This window comes from Podarcis cretensis, assembly GCF_951804945.1.
Source record: "Podarcis cretensis genome assembly, chromosome: 1".
Lineage (NCBI taxonomy): Eukaryota > Metazoa > Chordata > Lepidosauria > Squamata > Lacertidae > Podarcis > Podarcis cretensis.
Window position 1 is genome coordinate 103,407,142 of NC_137170.1, and position 25,040 is coordinate 103,432,181.

The following is a 25,040-nucleotide window of genomic DNA, read 5'->3' on the forward strand; positions in this document are numbered from 1 at the left end:
CTGAGAAGATCAGTTTTCATTTTAGGCGATGCAAGCTTTATCCATGTAGCATCTTCAGCAGGACTTCAGCCATTCTGCACAGACTTTTGTCCCTTCACAGTTTTCATACCAGCCTTGCGCGCTCTAACTCTCTCTTTTTGGTTGCATTGCATATTCCCCTTCAGTGTAGGTACTGACTAAACATCTCTCTGGACAGCAACAGTTCTCTGCTGTATCCAAATGTAAAATGATCTCTCCGTATGCAAATGGGATACAGACAACCTTACACATGCAAAAGTTTCTTAACACCATGCTGCCCATTTACCCACCCATCCTTGGTGGGTAAAATGGTGAAATCAAGTACAGTGGTACCTCGGGTTACATACACTTCAGGTTACAGACTCCGCTAACCCAGAAATATTACCTCAGGTTAAGAACTTTGCTTCAGGATGAGAACAGAAATTGTGCTCCGGCAGCACGGCGGCAGCAGGAGGCCCCATTAGCTAAAGTGGTGCTTCAGGTTAAGAACAGTTTCAGGTTAAGAACTGACCTCTGCAATGAATTAAGTACTTAACCCGAGGTACCACTGTATATCCATAAAACTGCTGAAGCATGAGCAAATGAAAGGCGCTTTTTTAGGGTGTGGGTGTGTGCAGGTTTGAGCCAAATGGTTTACTCCACACTTCTATAACAAAAGAGGGTACAGTTTCTGTTGCCTTAGCTTCAGGGATGTAACCTTGTTCCACAATAAGTATCCAGTTTCAGAAGACCGTTTCTAGGCAGCTCCACCTTCAAATTGTCTGTATCTGTCTGTAGCTGGACTTGCTTCCAAGATTAAGTTCTGCCCTCTTCCTTCTTTCTAGGAGGCCACAAACGTGGATCTAGGGGAGTACAGCTGGTTCAGTCACACTGGGCCTAGAGCTTCTGGGGTGCCAAAGCAGGTGCCACAGATATGACATCCAAAGGAAGACGAGTGGCAGACATGGGGGAGGGGGCGAAGAGCGGATTTTGGCATTTCACATGGCACCACTGAAATGTGAGACACCAAGGTTCACCACTGGAGGCCAACCATGATCTCCCTCCTTTTTTGAATGTAACCTCTTACCCATATCCTGCCTGTTTCTCCCCCAAATTCCATGCAGTGCACAGATATCACTATCCTGCCCCCCCCTAATTGCACTGATATGTGTGTCTTCCTGAGGACCTGAAGGGGGCTTTCAGTTTATGGATTAGCAAACTGAACTGCAGAATTGAGATGTCTATCAGGTTTACAAAAACTCTCAGGGAAAGTCCAGCATTGTTCTACGCTAGTCAAATCACTGAATGCCAGCTTTTATGGTGCTCCATAATAAAAAGGTAATAGAATAGAAGAAAACTTCTCAGTAGATATTCCGCCAGCAATCAGAGGACCAAACCATTGAGCAGAGATGGGGAACCTGTGACTCTCCAGATGTTGCTTAACTACAACCCCCATCATCCCCTGAGCATTGCCTATGCTGGCTGGGAATGGTGGGGGTGGGAGCCCAACAATATCTGGGGGCCACAGGCTCCCCATCATTAAAGAGACACAAACTTCCTTTTGGTATGTCATCATCAAATTGTGTATTTCATGACCAAATTTGACAATTTTACACTGAGAAGAAACGCCATTTGGTACAGTTACACTGCTGGAATGCAGCATGAACCTGGGGCTTTAAGGCACCTCTGTTTGCAATTCTTGGCTAATGTTTAAGATGAAGAGTAAATTAGCTTTGACATTCTGTATTCATGCAGGTAAAAAGGGAGAGATGCTGAACTATTAATAATCACTAGGAGAATTCAAGTGTGTAAACATAGCATCGGAATTCTGAAGAGTTCCCATTACTTAAAGTTTTAAACCTACTGTGGCTAAATTGCATTTATGTGAGCTCCTCACACTTTAATGTACATTAATTTGTTCCTCTTCCCATTAATAGGTAATTGTTTCTTCCCTGCTTCCTAAGCAAGGTGAGCGTTTGAGTGCAGAAAACTGAGAACAGAGCCTAGTGCGGCTAAGTTAAAAAGGAATGCTAAAAAGCACTTTAAAAAGAGTTCAGTCTATAAATGCCTCTTATGATCATTAATATTCCACTTTATTAATTTGCAGAGCACTGTTATTAAGTGTCTTATGTGTATTTACTCAGAAGTAATGAATTTCAAGCGGGTATGCTCCCAAGTAAATGTGTATAGAGGTTGCTGATTAACAATGCTGAGGAATCAAAATGCACCACCCTTGTATGTTGCTATCTATTTTTTGCCACACAACCTCTCTTTTTCCCTGTGCACATGTGAAAGTAGGGCCAGAGACATTATTTTTTGGTTTTAGTAGTCAATGCTGCTCTAAAAACCTCCAAAAAAAAAGACACGTCTGGACACAGCAACCTTTGTTTGGGCAAAAAACCCAAACAGGTATATAGATTTATATATTACAGGTTGAAATCCAGCTAAAACCTAGAGTATACTCACTGAAAGCAATGGACTTTCTCCCCACAAATTTACTGATTTCAGTGCGTCGATTCTGAGCATGTTGGATATCACGCATTATTGCTTGTATTATTACTATACTTGCACCTGTGCTGTGATTATTCTTACGTATTATTCATCCTCGCCTTCCTTTGCCACACATAACTCAGCAGGTAACTACTTCACAGAACATATAGCAGACAATCCCCAATTGGTGTAAACTGAAGCAATCCTATCTGAGAACTTTGAAATACATCCAGTGTTAGCCTTACTCAGAGCAGACCCAGGAAAGATAATGGACATGATTTAGGCCCATGAATTTCAATGGGTAGAACTTAGTTGGCTACAACCCTTTGGATGGAAAAGCATGATCTTCGCTTCTCTCCTTCTGCCACTATTTTTTTTGGAAGCTGTAGGATAAAAGAAGAGGAAATGTGGACTTGGTCTCAACTGAGAGGATGACTTTGTACACAGGATCCATCTGCAAAGTAGAAGGATGACATCAGCCCTTGTTTGATATAGGTAAAGGTAAAGGTACCCCTGACCGTTAGGTCTAGTCGCAGACGACTCTGGGGTTGCTCGCTTATCTCGCTCTATAGGCCGAGGGAGCTGGCGTTTGTCCGCAGACAGCTTCTGGGTCATGTGGCCAGCATGACTAAGCAGCTTCTGGTGAACCAGAGCAGCCCGCGGAAACACCGTTTACCTTCCCGCCGGAGTGGTACCTATTTATCTACTTGCATTTGACGTGCTTTTGAAATGCTAGGTGGGCAGGGGTTGGGACTGAACAATGGGAGCTCACCCCATCGTGGGGATTCGAACCGACAGCCTTCTGATCTGGAAGGCTTAGGCTCTGTGGTTTAGACCACAGCGCCACCCGTGTTGATTGATATATATACAGTATACACATATATAGCCAAACCACACCATCCATGTCCACATTTGATTTTCAAGTATATCTGTGCAGTGATTGAAATCCTCCCAAATAATGTGATTTACAAATGCAAAAACCACACATTCCTCATTTGGAACCGAGCATTCCTGTTTGAAAGTTTTCTGGAGATCTACAGGCTGCCATTCTAACCCATCTGCCCCACCCACAAGGGTTTGTCTTAGGAACACATTTGCAGTCTACTAAAAACAAGTCTCGTGTGTTCTCTGATGGGCATTTTCTATATTGATTCCATTTCTCTTCTTTGCATCCACACATGTATGTGTTTTAAAGCATGTTTTTAATAATTGTAATAATAATCGAGTACCTAACATCTGAAACTCAGAGAAAGAATTCAGTTTGCAACCTGTCCTCTCCCCTGACTCTTTGTGGTATATTGCAGGGCTTGAGTGGCGGAGAATGAGAAAAGACAGTCGGTTATGAAGGCACACAGACACATACCAGAAGAAGCCCATAGATTGGATGTAACAAGGAGCACTTTCTTCATAAATGATGGTTTAATTTCCAGTGAAAGTTTGATGGGAGCAACACTGTCACTTTAGTTGTACTTAATTATATGTTTACCTCCCAATCCGCCTCCCCAAGTTAAAAAAAAAAAAAAGTTACCTTAACTGTGAAGCTCTGCAGTAGTCTTTGCCTGTCATTTTTAATCAGGTTGTTGGAGGTAATTTTTGTTATGCCCCCTCATTACTGCCTTGTTTATCAATAGGTGCGCCAAGTGTCACTAGCTTTTCTCATCAAGCCAGGTCTGACAAAGAGCTGCAGCGCATGGGAAAGAGGCAGCTAGGTGAAACTAATGCCATAGATGTTTGATTCATTAGGAGCTTATTGTTAACGGGGATGTCTGATTGTAAAGGCTCAGTCAAGCAAAAGAGTGCAGAGTAATCAGTCGGATTTATAGTTTGCAGGGCTAAAAAAAAAAAAATCAAAAAAATCAACATAAACCTTTTTGGATATAGCAGAAACAGAGGGAGGGAAAATCCCCTTTGGGCAGCCCTAACCTGAGACCTGCCAAATAAGGTCATGCTACATGAAGGTTGCCTGTTAGGTGATAGAAGATATAGGAGGATTAAAGCCATATGGCACAGCCTATCATACCTTCTGACTTAAGATAACAAAGCCAAGCATTGTGCTTAGCTGTTTTTGACTGACATCATCAATTTTATTTTATGTTGGTCACCTCCGGTAACAGGAAAAAAATGGCCCAGGGTTGATAACACATGCCTTTTTTATTATTATTAAGATGCCTTACAGCTAGTTCTTGTGTGCCTTTTCCCCCTTAAAAAACATTTTTTTTTTAAAAAAAAAGAATTATAGGCTTGTTCTTCTATCAGCCGTCCTCCAGCAACTGTCAGCCTCCTTTTCTCTCTCCCCCCTTTCCCAATCTCTCTTGTTTTCAGTTTCTACCTTGCAAATGAGAGGCAGACTTATTCAGAACCAGATGTAAGGCTCCTAGAGAATGAGCGTAAGCTGTTGTACTTTAAGCCTAATGGGAAGTTTTATATGCAAGGGCCTTGAACTGATTAGTATAATTCCCTCTTTAATACAGCTGTCCCTCCAGATTAAGGTAAACCAAATGTTGCAATCAGAGATTAGTGTACCTTGCCAGTTATTAACATCCCTGGTTGCTCAGTAAGCACGTCAGACACTAATGCTGTGTATTTATTTGCTACTTCCACCCTGTAACTTGAACTTCTGCACCTGTCAAAGCATTCCAGGGTGTGCAGAGAGAAGGAGAGAAAAGCAAGACTGTATATTACTGGAAAGCAAAAGTTTTATACCTGTACACCTGTTTTGTTTTGTCACAAGTCTGAAGCTTTTTCCTCTTGTTTCTTCCTCCCCCCTGCCAAAATCACCAGGTGGTTTAATCCATTGCTTGGCTGGGTTTTATAAAGGAGGACTTTGTATGCAAAAATTGCATTTGCTACTCTCATATGCCTTTCCTCACCAAAACGAAGCGCTTCCATTAAAGGCTATTGTTTCCTTCTCTCTCTTTTTAACATAAGGGATTTTCTCTCTCTCTCCCTCCCAAACGATGGGCTGAGAGCTAAAAGAATCAGCAGCTTTGCCTGCTGGGCACTAATCAGTTAGTAGTGCCTCTCTTTACAAGGTGGGTCACACAGTTGTCTTATTACATTTGGCAGGATATCCTCTCCACCAGCAACACAGATGTTGAAGAGGACAATGTCTTGGTGATTGCAAAAAGATCTCTGCTTCTTCCACCCCCACCCAAGCAGATTTTACAGATACCATAAACAACACTTTAAAAAGCTAAGGACTTGTGTGTGTGTTTATGTGTGTGTGGTGGCCCTGAAAGCCAGTTCCATCTCAAGTATTTTCCCCACCCCACCCCAAATAAAAACACTGTTTGGTGTGCAGATTATGTTAACAAGCAGCTGATTTAGTAGAAACGTAAAGGAAGTTTGGAGACCTGAAAAAACCCCCACTGCTGTGCAGTTTTTTGAGGTATACGTGTGATGAATTTTCACTGTTCGCGTAACTATGATCTGAGGAGCACTTACTACAATGACAACAATAAAAAGGAGCAGATGACAAACATTAAGAATACGTGTGCACGTTCTTTCAAAAAGCCAGTCATCATTGTACTTTTTAGACAGCACAATAAATGTTATGGTCCCTTCAGATATTGCTGTTTTCCTATAATTATTGCGTGCCGAAGTATTTAAGACATTTACCCATGCAGTGTTGTTGTTATTATTATTAGCATGTTTACTCCAAAAAAGCCCCACTGAAGTCACTGGAATTTACCTCCTACTAGCCATGTGGTCTGACCTTATGCCCGTTTACTCAGAGGGGGTTTACTCTCAAGTCAGTGTAGACACAAGCTCACAGCCTCCAGGAGACCAGAAAGGAAAAGAGAGAGTCAAAAAACATCCCCCTTCTCTTATTGGGTTTGTAAAGTTTACTGCCTGCTTTATGCAGCCTGCACATTGCAGCTTAATTGCAGATTTTCTGCAAAGACAAAAAAATAATAATATGTCCATATCTCAGGAATTATGCCTTGCAGCCTACTAAATATGCTAATGTAGTCCTAAGCAGGGATAAAGTTCTTGCCATACCACCCAACAGTTGGGTGGGACGTGCTGCCAAGTGATTGTTAATTGTGCAGCGGGCGGCAGGCTTTACAATCCATCTTAATTGTCATACTTACTTCAGGTTTGGCGATAAGGCTCGATGTTCAGTTTAAAAGTGACAGTGCTGACAAGCGGGGAAGGGTGTGGGCCTGGGCTTGTGGTTCTGGAGGGGTTATGCGCTCTGACCTGCCGCACGTTGATATGGACAGTCTATAAGGGGATTTGAGTTGTCATGGGGTCCCCAGGCAGTTGAATAGAGCAGAGTGCCTGTCCTGCTTTTTCCTGTTAGGATCCTGACACGTGGAGCATTGATGAACTCAGCATAACATTGAATAGGAGCTTTTTGGCAGCTGAGAAACAAGGGCTAAGCTGCAGGTCAGAGATAACACCACTGCAGATCTCCTTGTGCACACAGCTACTAGCATGCTTTCTTTCCTCCTGAGTGCAGGAAACAGCTCATGTTTAACGCGTTCACTTTTCAGTTTTTCCCTTTCTTCTAAAATGGAATTTGACAGTTTGGGTTGTTCAGCTCCCCTCTTGTCCCCTTTGCTTTTTTTTTTTTTAACCACCTTTGCTTTTTCCCTCATAAATACTCTCCAGAAAGCAGGAATTAATATTGTCCTCCCTCATTTTTTAAAAACCACTTTCCCATTTTTACCTCAGAAATACTCTCTGTGGAAGCAGGAGCTAATCTCCACCACCCAACTTCTTTGCTACTTTTCCATTTTTACCTCAGAATTACACCCTGGGAAGCAGGAGTTAATCTTGTTCCCCATCCTTTTTCTATCACCTTTGCTCCACCCCCCTTTTACCTCAGAAATACTCCCCAGGAAGCAGGAGTTAATCTTGGTAAGGAAATGATAAGGTAGGATTTTTATTCTTTTCAGGGAAGGGCAGAAGGATATGACTGGCTGATCACTTCTGAACACAACACAGGCCTCCTTTTATTTTTATTTTTTAAACGGTTTCCTTTGCTTTTTCCTTTCACATGCCTTAAAGTCAAAAGTTGCCACAATTCTGCTTTGGGAAGGTGGGGTGGAAGATATGAAAACAGTTTAAATAGTGGCCAGGAGAGGAAGGAAATGTTGGGAAGGTAAATAGATAAAAACAGTTCCTCTTGTCTTTCCAGCAAGATCAGGTGAATTAAGTTGCTAGCTCCCCCCACCTTTGTTAAACTTTGATGTATTCTGGCTGGCACAGAGTTGTGTCTTTGAAGTTGTTTCATATTCAACCAATTTTCTTGGCACAGTTTCCAAATGCTAAATAACAACAGGGAGAGCGTGAACATTGTCTTCTATGAAATGATGTCAAGCCGGCATCCTGTGTTAACGAATACAATGTAAAAGTTTCTCTCTCTGGTTTTGGCATTAGGATTCAAACACTGCATTCCTCCTTCAGATATTTATGGGTAAATGACTCAAAGAGGCTGGAGGTTAAAAGGCAGAGGAATGAGCCTAATTCTTTTGTAACTGTAGGTGAGAATATGGGATTTTTTTTGGGGGGGGAGGCCCATGTACAGCAGTCAGTGTGCTTCTCTGAGACTGCATGAGGGGTGGGATGAATGCAGGCTGAGATCTGCTGATCTGATGCAGGTTAGCAAGTCTTCTGTGTGCACTTCTGCAACAATGACCCCACCTTGGAAGTAACCAGGAGTGGGTTTTTGTGCAGGAGGAATTCCAGTCAATATTGGTACTCAAACAAATTCCTGGGTACAGAATTCTTTAAAACTTATGTAAGTGCCTTTCAACTTTGTAGATCTTGGGGTTCCAGGAAAGAACAGAGTTAAGTCCTGCAAAGCTGAAGTTTGCCCTCCGCTGGATTCCATGTTAACCGGAATCACAGGGCTATTGCTGAAGACAGTGGCCCTATGACTAGATTCCCCTCCTCATCTCATAACTTGAAATCCGTAGGGTGACATCATGCCATCTCTTCCCCTCATCTCCGCATCACATTGCAGTCTTCTGTGGAAGAGAGAAATGCATGGCGTGATCTTTTATTTAATGACAGTTTTAACCTGCCCTTTCTCCAGGGAGCTCAGTGGGACAACAAGGCCGTTCAGTACCCCATTCACAACAACTCTGTGAGATGTACTAGAGATTGCTTGAGTGAGCTGTGTGTCTCAGGCTGTGTACACATTATTGTTTACTCTGTATCCAGCACACTGCCACCACTGGTTTTCGAAGTCATGGATATGTGACGTTAGCCACCATCCTATCTATCCTGTAGTTTCTTGAGAAATGCTGCTGTTTGATGTGTTTTCCCTTAAACCAGCTTTGATCCGAATGGAAAACTTTAGCCACATTCACTTCACAGTTAAGCTGAGGTGTGTACATTTGAGGCAGCCATTGCACATGCTCAGAAGACAGTGCATGCACCTATGACAGCTTCTTGAATAGGAGTTTGGGCATGCTCATTGGCTGAAGATATTCTCACCCTATCCTGGTCTGACAGTTGACAGTATACTGCAATTCCTAATAATAATAATAATAATAATAATAATAATAATAATAATTTATTTATACCTTGCCCACTCTGGGCGGCTCCCAACCGAATATTAAAAACACAATACAGCATCAAACATTAAAAACTTCCCTAAACAGGGCTGCCTTCAGATGACTTTTAAAAGTAAGATAGTTGCTTATTGCCTTGACATCTGCTGCGTGGGCATTCCACAGGGCAGGCACCACTACTGAGAAGGCCCTCTGCCTAATATACTTTCACATGTTTGGGTAGTTTCACATCTCTGCTTATCAGGATTGCATCCTTCATCTTTTACCAGAAAAGCTGTCTCACCTATTGTAAACCTTGTTGCGATGTCAGAGGACAACAATAACTTCATAGGATCCCCACAGTTCAACAACATAGACGAATCATAAAACAATACCATCAACACCACTAGGCAGTGATGAACCACAGATTGAAAGGAAGCATGTAAAAATGCTGCTCTTTCTTAGCTTTTAAAAAGTGCTTTGCTATTTGCCAAAGCATGGGCAGGGCATCTTCCTTTCTTACTTAGAGGAAAAAGGAGTGGGCCTTTTTCAAAATTCATTTCTGTGGTTTAAGACAGAGAGATGTGGAAAAGTGATTGTGGAACTCTTTAACGGCTACATTTTCATCTCATTGGTTTCATCTAAAGAGGCTGAAAGGTGGGTGTTCTTTTTCAGAGAAAGGATGGGGAGTGACAGGGGACATTTTTGTGACTGACTTGTTATTAAAGAGTTGAAGTGGTTAAATGTCATATGCTAGTTTAGGCTATTTTGTTTGTAGGAGCCTGTTTCCAGTTGCTACTGGATGCTTTTCAGTTTTTTTTCCTGGGGAAGCTGCAATGGAAGCTTTAGTCTGCTTTTAACTTGCGAGTGTCTTATGGAATTAGCATAAAGACAACAGTAACCCCAGTGGTGGTATAATACTGCAGCTGAGCTCATTAGAATGGGCACTTAGAAAAACCTGGATTTTTCTTTCCAGGTCTTCAGATCTTTCATCTCATGTAGGGAAAAAAAAAGTGACTGGACGGTCACTTTCTTTTTCTTTATATTGGACAAAAAAAGGAGCAAGGGACCTCCACACCCCTCCTGCCTCTGCCCTCATCATTCAAGCACCCTTGTTTTGTGCAAAGTTCACTGCATCTCCTTGGGGCTCAATTCAAGAACCTTACAATGGAAGGTAGTAATTCATTATAGGAGAAGGCTGCAAGCTTTCCCTTCATTAGTGCTCAGGGTTTCAACTTAAGGGAGCAAGTCCTTCATTTAGGTGCAGTGCCTGAGGATATCTCCTGGTCTCTTGATTCCCCCCCTGGCAACACACAGAGCTGGAAAAAGCTCCATGCTTTCTGGTGTGTGATAAGGATGCGCTTGCCTGTGACACCTTGCAACCCCTATTTGTGTTCCTACAATGTACTGGCGTGTGTGTGTGTGTGTGTGTGTGTGTGTGTCAGCTGAGCCCTCTACTGCTATTTCTCTTTCAGAAATATCATAATATCAGACAAAGTGCAGGTTCTGCCCCAGTAGTATACTTTATATCCTCTGTGCACCTCCTGCCATATTTTTTTTTCTGGTGCCACCACTGTTCTAATCCAAATGTCAACTTTCTGTGTTGATGTTCTATGCTGTGTTCTCAGATCTGTGGTTCAGCACACAGCTAGGAATGTGGGAAGTAAGGCAAGAACGGACAATTTGTCCACTGATACTCATGTGCTATTTGTGCAAAGCCGCTTAAGACTGCCAGTTTTCTTTTCCTTGGGACTCTTGCACATTTAACAGCTGAGGAGCAAGCGTGTGAAGCTTTCCCCAGCTGACAGAGGAACTTATGGTAAGTAGGTAAATCTACCAGCTGATGTTCCTGAAGTCATGCAGCTGTTAAGAACACAGGATGCCTTTCAGAAAAAATATACATTGTAGCAACTAGAAGACAACCCAATGGGCTGGGCAGATTGTTGAGATTCCTTTCAGCTATGTGAACTGGAGGGGCATCAACACTGGCACTTATATAATATTTGGGTTTTCAAGTACAGGATGTTGAACTCTAGAGCTGCATTCATATGGCAGTTTATTCCATTTCCTCAAAATGTTAGATTACACATTATATTTAAGCTTTCACACAACATAAAAGCCGCTTCTAGAACTATAGTGGAATACAGTATAGTGCAAGTTTAGCAATCCTCTTCATGTTATTTGCTTCCAGAAAAAATCTGTTTGCAAATGATATGGATATGAATGCTAAACCTGTGCTATGTTCCACCATAGTTCTGGATGTGGCTTTGACTTCATGTGAAAGCTCAAATATAATGTGGAAATTAAGTATTGTGAAAATGAAATAAACTGTTATGTAGCCTAAGCGTTGTACAACTAACACCCTGCCACAGCTTGGGGGTATGGCTGAGTTATTGGAATGTACAGTGTAACCACTTGGGGCAGCAACATTTCTTAGGATGACTTGGATTAAAGCAGCCTGTAAAATGTCCAGAGTACTAAAGCATCAATGCTTAGATTGTGATGCTTACACACTTGAGAATGATCAGCTACCTGGCTAAAAATAATATAATTATAATAATATTATAATATATGTATAGTAATAGGAGCATGTTTGCCTTTGGGGAGCGGTGATTACTTGGCAGCAAAAAAAGAAAAGAAAAAAGGGTGAGGAGAGGTCACAAGACAAGGAGACAAGGCAAAGATTTTTGCAAGCTTTGCATGCTTGAAAAACACTAATGATGCTCACCACATACGTGATTCATTTCTTTAAAATGTCATCATAAGCAACCTAATTGCATATGTGGAAAAAGTTTGGTTTACTTTTGTATAGACTCTCAAGATGAAACGTTATTTTGTCTGGTTGTGTGTGTATGCCTCAGTTTCCCCTTCTGCATCCTTCCATACCTTGGCAGAAAGAATGTAGAGTGATTTTGCCAGGGTGGACTTCTGCAGATGTTTGTTCTCTTGCTGCATATACTTTATAATTATTTTTCCTGTTGCATGGCTTTCAGTTCCAAGCCTGTTTTCCCAAGCTTCTATCTATATTGCCCCAGGAGGCACCTTTTGAGGTGCAACCAGCATTTTTCTAACTCTTCAAATTGGTACCAATTGGACAGTGTCTGTGACATCACTGAAGATGAATCACAGTCCTCCCTCCTTTTTTATGCCAGTGCAAGCTGTAGACCTATACAGATACACAATATGGTTATATAGTTATACAGAATATATGTGTATGTTTGTGCATGCGTGAGAGAGAGAGAGAGAGAGAGAGAGAGAGAGATTGAGATTGAGAAGAAGCTGCCTTAAGCCATGTCAGACGATTTCCCCCCCCTGGGTGCTCTACTCAGGGATCTTATATCATAAACGACATTCAGACCCCATTTTTCCTGTGTGCACACTTAGCAAATTAGCTTCCACGAAGCTACCTTTTGTCACTCAAAATATTCATTGCTATTCCAATTTATTCCATACCGACACCACACACCCATATATACCTTTTAACTTTTTATATGCTTTTTCCTAATGCAGCAAGGCTCTTCCCAGTTTTCCTTTGTACTACAGTGATAAGCTGACTGTTGCAGGATTGGGGTTACCACCATCACAGCACTAAGGGAGAAGCCACTACAGTTTCCATAGATGGTTGCAGTGTACATGCCCTGTAATAAGCAGGCTTGGAAACATAACAGCATTTCTTTTCATCCTTTGCAGTCTGTGACATAGTTAATATCACCCCATGTCTTCCCTTGTGCCTTTCACTATAATGTTTGTGTAGCTCTTCCTGTGTTTGTCTGAGACTTCCAAAATCTTATGTAAACTCAGAGAATGTTATGAGGTTTGGGTTCTGAATAAACCAACCCTGCACTGATTGTATTTATATCTGGAAGAGTTGTGAATTATTTATGGAACAAAAGGGGATGCCTGCCACAAAAGTTGCGATATTCAGATGTATCTTCACACAGTTAGGTGTAATAAAGGAGTAAGTAAGAAGGGAATGGAATGAGGCAGGACAAAAATGAGAACAATGCAGGGCTTATTCATACTTACCTTTTGGCCATGCTTTAAAGCTCTGTGTCCACATGCTTTTTAATTTTTTTTGCTCCATTGCTTTCCCTAGGAAAACTTGCTCTTTAATGCTGAATTGGAACAAATGGCAATTCGAGTTTTCTGTGGATTGCTGTTTGCTCTGATTCAGTAGTAAAGAGCGGGTTTGCAGGGAAAGCACCAGGGTAAAAATAACATTAAGTGCTTGGACATGGTGCTTTAAAGCGTGGATCTGTACACAGAAACACAGCACAAAAGCACAAAAGCACAAAAGGAAGTCTGGATGAGCTCACAGTGTTATGATTAAGATATCTATTGGTACAGTTTGGTAGTTTAACAGAACTGTGATCTTCAGATGAAGAACAGTATATAAATTTAATGGACAATAATAATAACGGTTCAAAGATAAGTTTTTACCCACCCTCAAGGCAAAAGGTAAGAGTTGCTCCATTCCTTAGGTTTGGTAGAAGAATATTGTCTATTGAATCTTTTAACTACTATTCATTACATCATTACCTAATCCAAATTGTTTGTACTGTTTGCATAAATTAACCCTGGTGTACGTCTGCATAGCTGACAGAGTGGGCAAGGGTGCTGTTTATAGGTAAATTAACCTTAGTTGAACTTACTCCTTGGATTTAGGATTCGTATTCTGATCTAATATCAAAGTAACCACATTGCTTTGAAAAACCATATTTGGTTTTATCCTGTCCTGGTATCAAAAACCAACAGGAACCTAGAGTTGTCTGTAGAAAACTGTTTCAAAGCTGTCATAACTTTAACACAGGGATAGGGCATCTGTGGCCCTCCAGAGGTTCTCCAGTTCTCATCAACCCCAGTGAGTATTGCCAATGGCCAGGGATAATGGAAACCATAGTCCAGCACTGTTTGGACAACTACAGTTGGGCTTCCCATCCCTGCTTTAAAGATTCTATATCTGTGTACAGATACCCACTTCTTCTCCCCAGTGGTAGCATTTCCCCCTCCACAGCCCTACCATTGGAGAATTTGGACATCATATTCTGCTCTGTAGAGAAATGTGCCTGGGCGTTGGCAGGATATGCTTTTCCGCTGAATCATCTCCTGCTCATCTGTGTCTATTCAGTTGGGTGGTCTGCTGCTCCTATCCGCGTATAGGCTTGGGCAGAGAACTTAACCATGGAGGTGAAGAGTTGAGTTGATGTCAGCTAAGCAGAGGACTGCTCTGAACATCAAGGGAAAGAAGACATTTCTAGAGTTATACTAGTGAGTGAAGCCCATAGCCATACATCCCAAACTTTAATGCTAAGGCACATGTCCTTTGGGGAGCTGCAATCCTTCTGGACTTCTTTCACATTCTGTGCCTAAAGAGGGAACATATGTACGGTATTTGATTCTGCTTCTCCTTACCCCAGTGATGTAAAATGCATGTGCCACACCTTACAGAGGACAGTCCTCTATCCAAAAGTGTTGTCAAAGTGTAATTCTATATTTGAAGGACTCCTCTATATAAAGGGCAGTCCATTTTGCATCCAGTTTAAAGGTCATAAAGAATCATAAAGAGTAGGGACACTAAACAGTTGACTGAGCAGGTCAGTCTTCCCAAGTATGGTAAGATACCTTGTATGTCTATTTCAATCATAGCAATTATTTCTACCTTTGCAAATCTAGTATAGGCAAAATTTGTGCAAAACCCTGTCTTTGTTTATCTCCTTTGTCTTTGTTTATCTCCTTTGTTTATGGAATAATCCTTCCTTTTCAAAAAACAAAACAGCAGGATGAGACACACAAGAGGAGTTCAGTAGTAGAGTACATGCATTCGCATGAGTCAGATAGAGTAGTTCCTAAGGGCTCAGCTGGGGAATCTAAGTGAAGGCTGGATTTTTGTTAGGGGGAGCAGGCCTTTTGTTAGGGTTTGCAGAACCTCAGTTACCTATGTATTTTTATTGATTTTTATTGATTTAGGGGTGGGTAGCTGCCTCTCCCTGCCCCCTCTGGCTACACCCATGAGGCTGGGGCATCTCTGGCTTGGGAGTCAAAAGTAGTCTTCAGGTCCCTCTGTCTGGCACTCAGTACTGTCTCCACCCAGCCTTACCTCCTCCATGGCCTACACCCCTTTCTCCTCAGGCCACACTCCCTCATGTCCCACTGAAGTGCTTTTACTTTCCTGGAATGCATTCCTGAACTACAGGGCAATGGGATGTGGCTAAAATTGGGGGCAATCAGAGGGTGAAGCTTGGGGATTTCATTAATTCCCTATAACATTTGAGTTTCCTTCCAAAAGATTCGATGGACCTGTGGGGTGAAAGATAGATAGAAGATCAGTGAACCAATGAATTAGTGTGGTCCACATAATACAGTACGTTGCAGGGAGATGTGGTTTGGCAGTGTCTGTGCAGCTGCCCATTTGGGCTTGTGTACTTGACCTGCTGCTTTGGAACAAACTCATTCACACTCTCCTGAATTTCTGCCTGTTGCTGTTCAGAGAGCCTCACAGCCGGTCCTAAGACTCCCTGGAGTCTGCAGGTTCCTGTAGGCCAGGCCAGGGCATTATAATGCACAATCCCTGAGGACCAGTCAGAATGGATGCCTATTGTGGGCAAGTTCAAATATAAATAGGGAGGGTCTTTTTTTACTACTTGTCTCCTGTAGGTCGTTCAAAGAAAATCACAATAGGCTAAAAATAATGAATCCAGGTGGCTGAATTTTCCACATTCAAGGAGAGTTACATGCTGATATTCTTATCTCAATGCCATGCTTTGGCATTACATACTTGTTTGCCCTTTTCAGGGATCAGAAACCACAAGCTATTGTAGTGTATATGAAACCTTGTAGACTGTTTGGCTGTTTTACCTGCACTCTTTCCTTTACCAGAGGGTCAGTATGGTGTAGTGGTTAAGAGAGGTAGTCTCATAATTTGGGGAACCGGGTTCACGTCTCCACTCCTCCACATGCAGCTGCTGGGTGACCTTGGGCTAGTCACACTTCCTTGAGGTCTCTCAGCCCCACTCACCTCACAGAGTGTTTGTTGTGGGGGAGGAAGGGAAAGGAGAATGTTAGCCACTTTGAGACTCCTTCGGGTAGTGATAAAGTGGGATATCAAATCCAAACTCTTATTCTTCTCTTCTTCTACCACCATTGGGATACTGGAGTCGAAAATAGGTGTTGAGGAAATATTTGTGTGGGTATTGCACTCCAAACTGTTATACAGGGCTGGTCACTTGATTCTAAGTATGCTTGAGGCCTATTGTTGAGCAACCAAAATATGGTTACAGTCATATCTTGGTTGTCGAACGGAATTGTTTCTGGAAGTCTGTTTGACTTCCAAAAATGTTCGACAACTAAGGCGCGGCTTCTGATTGGCTGCAGGAGCTGTCTGCACGCAATCGGAAGCTGCGTAAGCCACATTGGATGTTTGGGTTCCAAAGAACGTTTGCAAACTGGAACACTCACTTCTGGGTTTGTGGCATTTGGGAGCCAAAACATTTGAGTCACAAGGCATTCGGGATCCAAGGTACAACTGTATTTGATGCTATATCTATAGCTGATAGACTGCACCCTGGTACAATGCCTGATAGCCTGCCTCTACATCATGGGGAACCTGTGGCCCTCTGGATGCTGTTGAACTACAGCTCCCAGACAATGAGCATTAGCTATGCTGGCTGGGGCTGATGGAAGTTTGAATCCAACAACACCTGGAGGGCCACAGGTTCCCCACTTCTGTTGGCCACATCCACACATGTAGCTTTCCCGCAAACATGTAGCTTTACCACAAAGGATCTTGGGGACTGTGGGTTATCTCTCACAGAGCTACAATGTCAAGCACCCTTAACAAACAGCAGTTCCCAGGATTCCTAGGTGGAAGCCATGTGCTCAAAATATATTATGTGGATAAGAAAGTAGAGAAGCATGATGAGCACCCTCATCAAAGGGTTGGGAGGAAAGGCCAACCCATATCCTCCCATATATTTTCATCAGATGAAAAGAAGGACTTTCTTGTCCACTTGTAATACTCCTTCTCCTTGTGGTTCCCATACACCAAGGATTTCTTCCTAGCCCTCCTGCACACCCTTCAACATGTTGAGTCCCAAAACCGGGATGTGCATCTTTGAGTCCATGCTCCTATGTGAGTAATGTGACCTACGCAAGATCACAGAGCCCAAAAGATGTGCTTTTTCAAAGTTGTGCTCTCACTGTGCCCCCAAATGCATGTGTTTATGGGTGCCACCTGAGATTGTGCTCTGGCAAAAGCACTTTTTTGGGGGATAGGGGCAAGATTTCAGTGCAAAATCATGTGATATCATGGTGTCCAAAATGGCTGCTATGCTCTCCTGGGAAAAAATGGGATGTCCAGGTTCCTCAAGGACACTTGCAGGTTATGCTGCTGCCAGTTACATGTTTCTGAAGGTACTTCACTTGCTGTTTTCCTTTAGAATGCAATCACCTATCCTGCACTGACCTCTGATGCAAGAATGTAACAGACCATAGCCACATCCCCTTCATTTGTGCACTCCCCACCCACCCAGCTTGCAGTCTTGTGAAAGTCAACATTGTGTAAACACTTGAATCTGTTTGCAATTGCGGCACTCAAACACATTCACTGATATTTTGCTGTCTGGGTAAGCAGTGATGGCGTGTGGGGGAGAAGAAAGGCTACCCCAAGGAGGCTTCTCAATTATTTACCAGGATCAGGAGCAAGAAAATAGGTTGACCAGGGTTAGAGCACATCAGAAATGGATACTGAGAAGACTGGTTGGCTTCATCCAAGTCCACATCCACATAGACATTCCTCTTCATGCTTCTGCAGCCATATTGCTGGGCATTTAAAGGTCCAGGCTTCCCAGTTGCGACCTATCAACCCTAGATCCATCATTTGCACACAGCATGTATGTTATTAGGCACATCTTGCCTAAGGCAATGCTTATGGTCCTTCTTGGATGACATATCACTTATAAGCCACAATGACACTGTTGTAGTTAATTTTGGTTAATGTTCATGTAATCAAAAATAGTTTATGAGGGGTAGCTGGGTGACAGATGATCTATATATAAAAATCCATCTGTACCTGACTGGGTGTGGCTGAATATTTAAGGATATTATGCCATGAATGTGCTGCTACAGGAGGTAGGAATAATCACTAGCAGCTGTCAGAAGCAGGAAGAGATAGAGAGTGGTGGGGAACGTCTGGTCTGGAAGCCTAAATAGGCCTGCCACCCACATGTCTGAATTGGGCCAGCAAAGCCATTTTAGTCAAAGCACACTCACCTGTCACCTGATGTCATATCTCAAATCTCAGCACTAAGTACTAAGGTCACAGATATTTGATATTTATGCTATGGGAATACAGCTCTAAGATTGGAGATAAATCTAGGTTTGCTTCCACCTCAAACTTTGAATGACACAATGTCAGGTAATTGATAGGTGGGTGGCTGTGATGGCAGCAGATCAGGCCACATGATAGCATTCATAGCATTTTTCCTGTAGCAGATAGAAAAAAGTGAATATTCAGTAGGAGTATCACTCTTGGCCAGCAGTTGCTGCCTATGTTGATTCCCTCATTCTGTCTAATAGTAGGACTGGCCAGGCCACCACATCCATCAATCTTAGCTGTCCAAAGATTGTCTGCTTTCTGAAACACCCCTGCCTCTACATCCCTCTTTTTACTCTGTTGTCTGTCTGTCCTCTGTGATGAGTTGAAGATTGCAGACAATCAGGACTCAGTATTTCCCTTTTCTACTCTGTAAAGTGGGGAAATGTGCACTGCTGGCATTACATTACATTATACTGGAGTGATGTTTGTGGACAAAAGCTCTGATCTCTTTTCCTCCATTTGGGGATGCGACTGGTGTACCTTGCAAGTCAGTTGTGCAAGGAAGGACATAAGTAGGCTCTCCTAGCTTCTGCCTTCTCTTCCAGTATTTAGGTAGTGTCTAAAACTCACCATGATCATTGTTATTTGATTTATAATAGTGATAGCTAAAGCAGAAGGTAAAAAACAAAACAAATGGTAAGTCTCTCAATCAATGAAGGAATGATAAATGTGTGACTGTGTAAAATAACTTCCCTTTACATTTAGGGTGGGTGTATGGGTCCTATTTGAAGAGCTGTCAGAGGACAGTCCTCTATTTGACGGACTCCTCTATTTGAAGGTGTGTCTGGTCCAAATCTGGTTTAAAGAAAATGAACCACCAGCAGGACAGTGAGCAGGGCTTTGAAGTTTCCCATTAGCGCTTAGCACCTGGGCAATAGACTGGGCAGGCACACAGGCCACCTGCCAGAGTCTCCCCCACTATGGTAAGAGGTATTGTATTTCTATTTAAATTAAATTTTAATAATGATTTCTAAATCCACTCTTATGAAAATTAATTAGCACTCGCAAGATGCAAACATGTACCCTCTTTTATTAAAAGAAGCATCGCACCCCCCCCCCAGCTTTTGGTGTTTTGTAAGTGGCTACCCTGCTCACATTTGAAGTATTGGTCATATTTCAATGTGAATTTTAAAATGATGTCTCTGTGCTGCTTTTGTGTGCAGTGCTAGTTGCCTTGCCAGTCTCAAGCTGGCACTGTGGGTTTTCTGTAATCACTGAACTGAGAGGGGAAAAAATATAGACATGCACACAGACAGAGCTGGCCTTTATTTTAGATTGCTTGTTGTTGCTGAGTTGAACAAGACTGCAGTAGTTGCATACGTAACCCTTCTTGTTAGCCTATCAAGTAAACATCTTAGATACTAGATTTTAAATATGTGACATTTAACCACAGTGTTTCTTATGCCGGTGGCTTCGCTATGGGCCATTTCAAACACTGCAGTTTTCGTACACGGAAAGCACGGCCTTTAGGTGTGATGTGTAACCTGCACATAGGTTGTTTCTTTTTTAAAAATATATAAATATTGCAAGGTAAGCAGGTGTATGACTATCTTTTTATCTCTGTCTGTTTAATCACAAGTGCATATGATAAACTATGGCTAATTGCAGCCCCTTTAAAATAGTCTGTCTTAACTTTAAGTCAAGATTCTCCTTCCCTGGAGATCTTTGGAAAATAGATTCAGGTAGGTAGCCGTGTTGGTCTGACACAGACAAAATAATTAATTTTTTTAAAAAATTGTCCAGTAGCACCTTAGAGAATAACTAAATTAGTTCTGGGTATAAGCTTTCGAGTGCATGCACACTTTTTCAGATACACTGAAACAGAAGTCACCAGACCCTTACATATAGTAGGAGGGTGGGGTGAGGTTTTTCTCAGAAGGGTAGTAGGAGATGGGTGATTGCTTACCATACCCATTGAGTCAAAACCATTGAGGTGCTACTGGACATTTTTTTAATTTTTAAAATTTATTTGGAAAATAGGTTTTTATTTAGATAAACACCAAGTCACTACAACTCTAGTTCTGGTCCATTTAGGAAAAAAATGGGAACTAGAATGTGCTACCTTATGAGGTTATGGATATCCACAATTCATTTTAATATATACAGGTAACTTGCAATTTGCGCACATTTAACTTGTGCACATTCAGCTTTACGTGCTTGGAAAAAATATTTTTTAAAAAATAAAAAGGGGGTGGAAATGGGGCAAAAAAGACTTTGGCAATCCCCACTGCCATTGAACCCAATGTGTTTTGATCATATACCATTTTGGCTTTACACACAATTCCTTTAATGTAAATTGAGAGTCACCTGTACTTAGGACTGCCATATTTATGTCCTGAGCCAATTTCCAAAAGGCGGCACTTTGTCCTGGAGCTCGACAACTTTTGGGGCGTCCTGCTTTGAAATATAGCAACCCTACCTGTTGTACTAGCAATACACTCATAGTATTGTTCACATGCTCTTGTGTAATTGAGTCACAATAATTAGCTGGCCCATCACAATTAGCATCACTCCTTGCCACCTTGCCTCTCTGTCAGGATGCTGTCAGAGGCTTCCAGCCGGTTGCCCAGGAAAGTATAAAGGCAAGGAAAAGTTTCTTCTTTTTTATTTCACTCTTTACAGAGAGAGGCTGGAGAACCCAGCCTCTTGGATAATGGCGTTGTCCAGAGTGAATCTCCACCCTCCGTCTCTTCTACTTCCTCATTTGTCATAATCATCACCTCCTCTATGGGTGCTGCTAAATGCCCTCTTTCTTTGAGCTGTTTGCTCTCCTACTTTTAAGGCTCGCCGTGTTCTGGGAGATGGTGGGTCTGGATCGCTTTCTAATGACAACGTGTCAGCCAGGTGCTGTTCTGGCTCTCCCATGATTTTCCAACTTTCCCCCTCATATGCCTCTGAGCTGTGACCTCCCTCAAACCCTGTTGTTAATCTATAGTATCTTCCTCTTCCTCCTCCCTGGAAGGGTCAGGATGGGGAGGCGGTCTCCATCATTCCTCCTCTGCCCAGTCCCTGACAGCCTCTCAGTAAGCTGTGGCTATCTATACCAGTGCAGGAAGGCCTGGTACGCACTGCAGCCCCTCCCTGACAGCTGCCTGCTACTGTCTGTCGGCCTGAAGACTTCCTCTAAACCAGTGGTTCTCAATTAGCTAATTACAGTGGTACCTCGGGTTAAGTAATTCATTCTGGAGGTCTGTTCTTAACCTGAAACTGTTCTTAATGTGAGATACCACTTTAGATAATGGGGCCTTCCGCTGCCGCCTTGCCGCCACCATGCAATTTCTGTTCTCATCCTGAAGCAAAGTTCTTAACCCGAGGTACTATTTCTGGGTTAGCGGAGTCTGTAACCGGAAGCGTCTGTAACCTGAAGCGTCTGTAACCCGAGGTACCACTGTACTGAGGACCCCCTGTTTTCCAAAAGCCAAGCCGTGGACCCCCTACTTTTGAAAAATTCGATAGCTCTATTGTAGTTACCTCTACAAAGCATTTTTTTGAATAAAATGTGGGGGAGGCAAGGGATGGGGCTGCGGACCCTCTGGGTGCATTCCGCTGACGCCAAGGGGTCCCCGGACCCCTGATTGAGAACTACTGCTCTAAACCATTTATTCCTCTGCAGGCTGCCTGTGCATCGGATCTGCAAATAGTTCAGTGTGTGCACAGTCCCAGATAAAGATGGAGAGAAGATTGAAGGAGGGGTTATATTATGATCCACCCCCCGCCACCATGTGCCCCAAATTTTGTACTTCATTTAAATTCCCTTTAAATACTGCACTTAGAAACATAATTATGTCACTGAGGACTTGTTTCGGTGAGGAAAAGCAACCTGCTTACAGTTTGCTGAAGCTACATCCATCTCAGAGGGAAGGAAAAGCTTTTAAGTCCGCATGCCAGTTCCATTCAGAAACTGTACAAGTTTGGAAACTTTGAGAATGAATCCGTTGCTTGGTGTGTGCATTGTGGGCAAACGGACATACTGTACCAAAGAAATGCACCCACCATCATGAGGCGTAATTTAATCCGGCAAGATTACATGGAAAAAGTCCTTCCTTATTGTCCACAGTGTCCCAAAGTATTATTCAGACACAGAAAAATTCAAATAAGAAAGCAGCATTAACAGAGGTATCTAGGCCGAGGCACTGTGCTCAGCCTAAGATAAGGATCTATAAAGTCAGTGTTCGCCCCTGGGTTGTTAACATTTATTTATGTGTGTTTTAGCAGCCGATGTATTTCCATTCTTCAGACGCATTCCAGTCACCCTTGGAGATTATGTTTCAGTGAACAATAATGACCGCTGCCCTCCAACACGATATTTTAAAAACAATCGTCTAGGAGTTATATTTATTTTAATAACTGCCATTTCCCCCCCTGCCTTAAACTTACCAAGACGATTTACTTTATTAGCTAATTTTGCATTTACATGAAGTAATCGGTCAGAGAACTCTCGTGGGCGGAAAAAGTGGTTTTCCTCGGAGCAGCTGCATCAAAAGGGAGGTGTGTGTGTGTGTGTGTGTGTGAGAGAGAGAGAGAGAGAGAGGGAGGGAGAGAGAAACCATTAGAACACTTTGCATCACGTTTCCTCTTTGGCACATAGATTCACAGAAAAGTATGGGCCCCTAGGTAGCCAGGTCACATTCCCCAGTTCAGATGCAGAAGAGAAATGTAGTAGAAGGACACTGTGTCGAAAAGAATGGCCCCCTACAGTTCTTGTGGGAAATGTCCTGTCCTGGGGTGTGGGGGGGGGGGAATGGTTTGAAATAATTTTGCGGCTCTCTCTAATCTGGCTTTCTGCAATATGCACACTGCAAGCCTGTCTTCCACAGCCTGAGACCTGTTTCCTTTCTGCCAGTACCTTAGTATCTGCTTTGCCCTGGAGTCTGCTGATGAAGACTTCCTGTTTGTTTTGAGTCACTGTTGGAGTGATAAATATACTTTCTCCTCTGAGAGGAAAGAAACCAGCTGCCCTGAACTAGAGACAAAATATGTAGAAATTCCACCAAATAACCCTCTTATCATGAAGCCTCTATGGAAGCCTTTAAAAAAACCAACAACCAATAAAAACAATTGTGACAAAGGGAACCATTTGTATATCGAAACATCCCTGGACGTGCACAGACCTCGTTTTCTTTGCCTTTAATCCTATGGCTGTAATTTTAAATAACTCTGAGATAAATAAATACACTTGGCAAAATGTCTACACACTCACGCTACGCTGTAATACTCCGCTGGATAAACAAACTGTTTTAGTTGTGGTTTCTTGAACTGACCACAAGCTTTAAATCCAGTTGGGTTTTATTTGGTTTTGCATGAACCTCTAATGCTTCTGGATAAACTTATGTTTATGTTGTCAGCAGCATCCAGTGTGGTGCTGGGTCACTTCTGTGCGTAATTTCTATTTCCGGGAGATAGGATAAACCCCCAGAAAAAGATTAGAATATTAGATAATTTTAATAAAAAGATTGGTGTTTTATTTCGTCAATGCTCATAGCTCACTTTGTAATTTTGAAAGAATGCAGTCGTGTCTTTTATGTTTTTGCTACTATCTTTTCATCTCTTTTATCATCTCTTTTCCTGGAGACAGAGCTCAAAGCACAGCCCTACACCCAATCCCGAGAGCAAGGATAGGATGCAAGTTTCCAGTTCTTAACAATGCAGTGTGAAATTCAAACTTCTATGCCCAGGAATATGGAATTCCAGAACTGTTTTAAGAATACACCAAACCACCCATATGCATTCGCTTCTTAGGAAATGGAGGGAATCCTCACAGTTTCCTCTAGGAACACATTCTGCTCCATCCTAATGGCCATAGGTCTTCTGCCTTCCAGTCTGTAGCAAACCTCTGGGATCTTACAGGATGAACAGCCGACATGAGAGATTGGTTCATGTGTCAAGTTTATTATGAATCTCCTGTAAGACACACAGCACCAGAGACATACAGCACTGCTGGTGGGCTATATAATTCAGCCTGCAATCCCATGCATAATTACCTGGGAGTAAGCTGCACTGAATATGCTTGGATTTACTTCTGAGAAACATGGATAGGATGGCACTGTCAGTCTCTGAAGTTGAAGCAGCACTTGAATTCTTAATTTTACATCTGTAGGTGGACCAGTGCTGTGACATTTAGTAGATTAACCATTTAGATATATCAGTTTAAAAGGTGGCTCTGACTAATCAGACAGGAGGCTGTTGTTGTTTTCATTCTTTTGAAAGTTCCTGCCTTCCTTCCATGTGTGAGAGAAGGATCCTTCCTTCTCTCACACACAGATGGAAAGTCTTTTCTGAAATGGTGCCTGCTGTGGCATGAATGATGAATCTAAATATGAAGAAATAATGCTTTTTTGCCCTTTAGAATTACTATTTAATTCATTTTTATTAATATGCAGATTTATGCAGATTTAATTATTTGATTGATTAAAGCCCAAACGATCAATCAACTATAAATTCTTCAGATGAGCAACAGCCCTAGTATAGGCATTTGGATGTGGAAATTCAACATAAATCCATAGCAGATTTTAGGTTTGTTTGCTTGTACATGTCAATTCTGGTGAGAAAAGTTTCAGATAAAAAAGGGAGCAATTATTTTGAAACTTGGGTATCAAATTTATGTGTTCTTAAACACCAATGGCTGATTGATTCACATGGCTATTAGACATGTGGTGTCCAAAAGAATCCTACTT

General features: G+C 42.2%; 1 long non-coding RNA gene across 3 annotated transcripts in view; it reads left to right on the forward strand.

Annotated features, from left to right (window-relative positions):
* LOC307226485 overlaps positions 1–25,040 on the forward strand; it is a 134,985-nt gene that overhangs the window by 30,480 nt on the left and 79,465 nt on the right. The gene's annotated exons all lie outside the window — the stretch shown is intronic.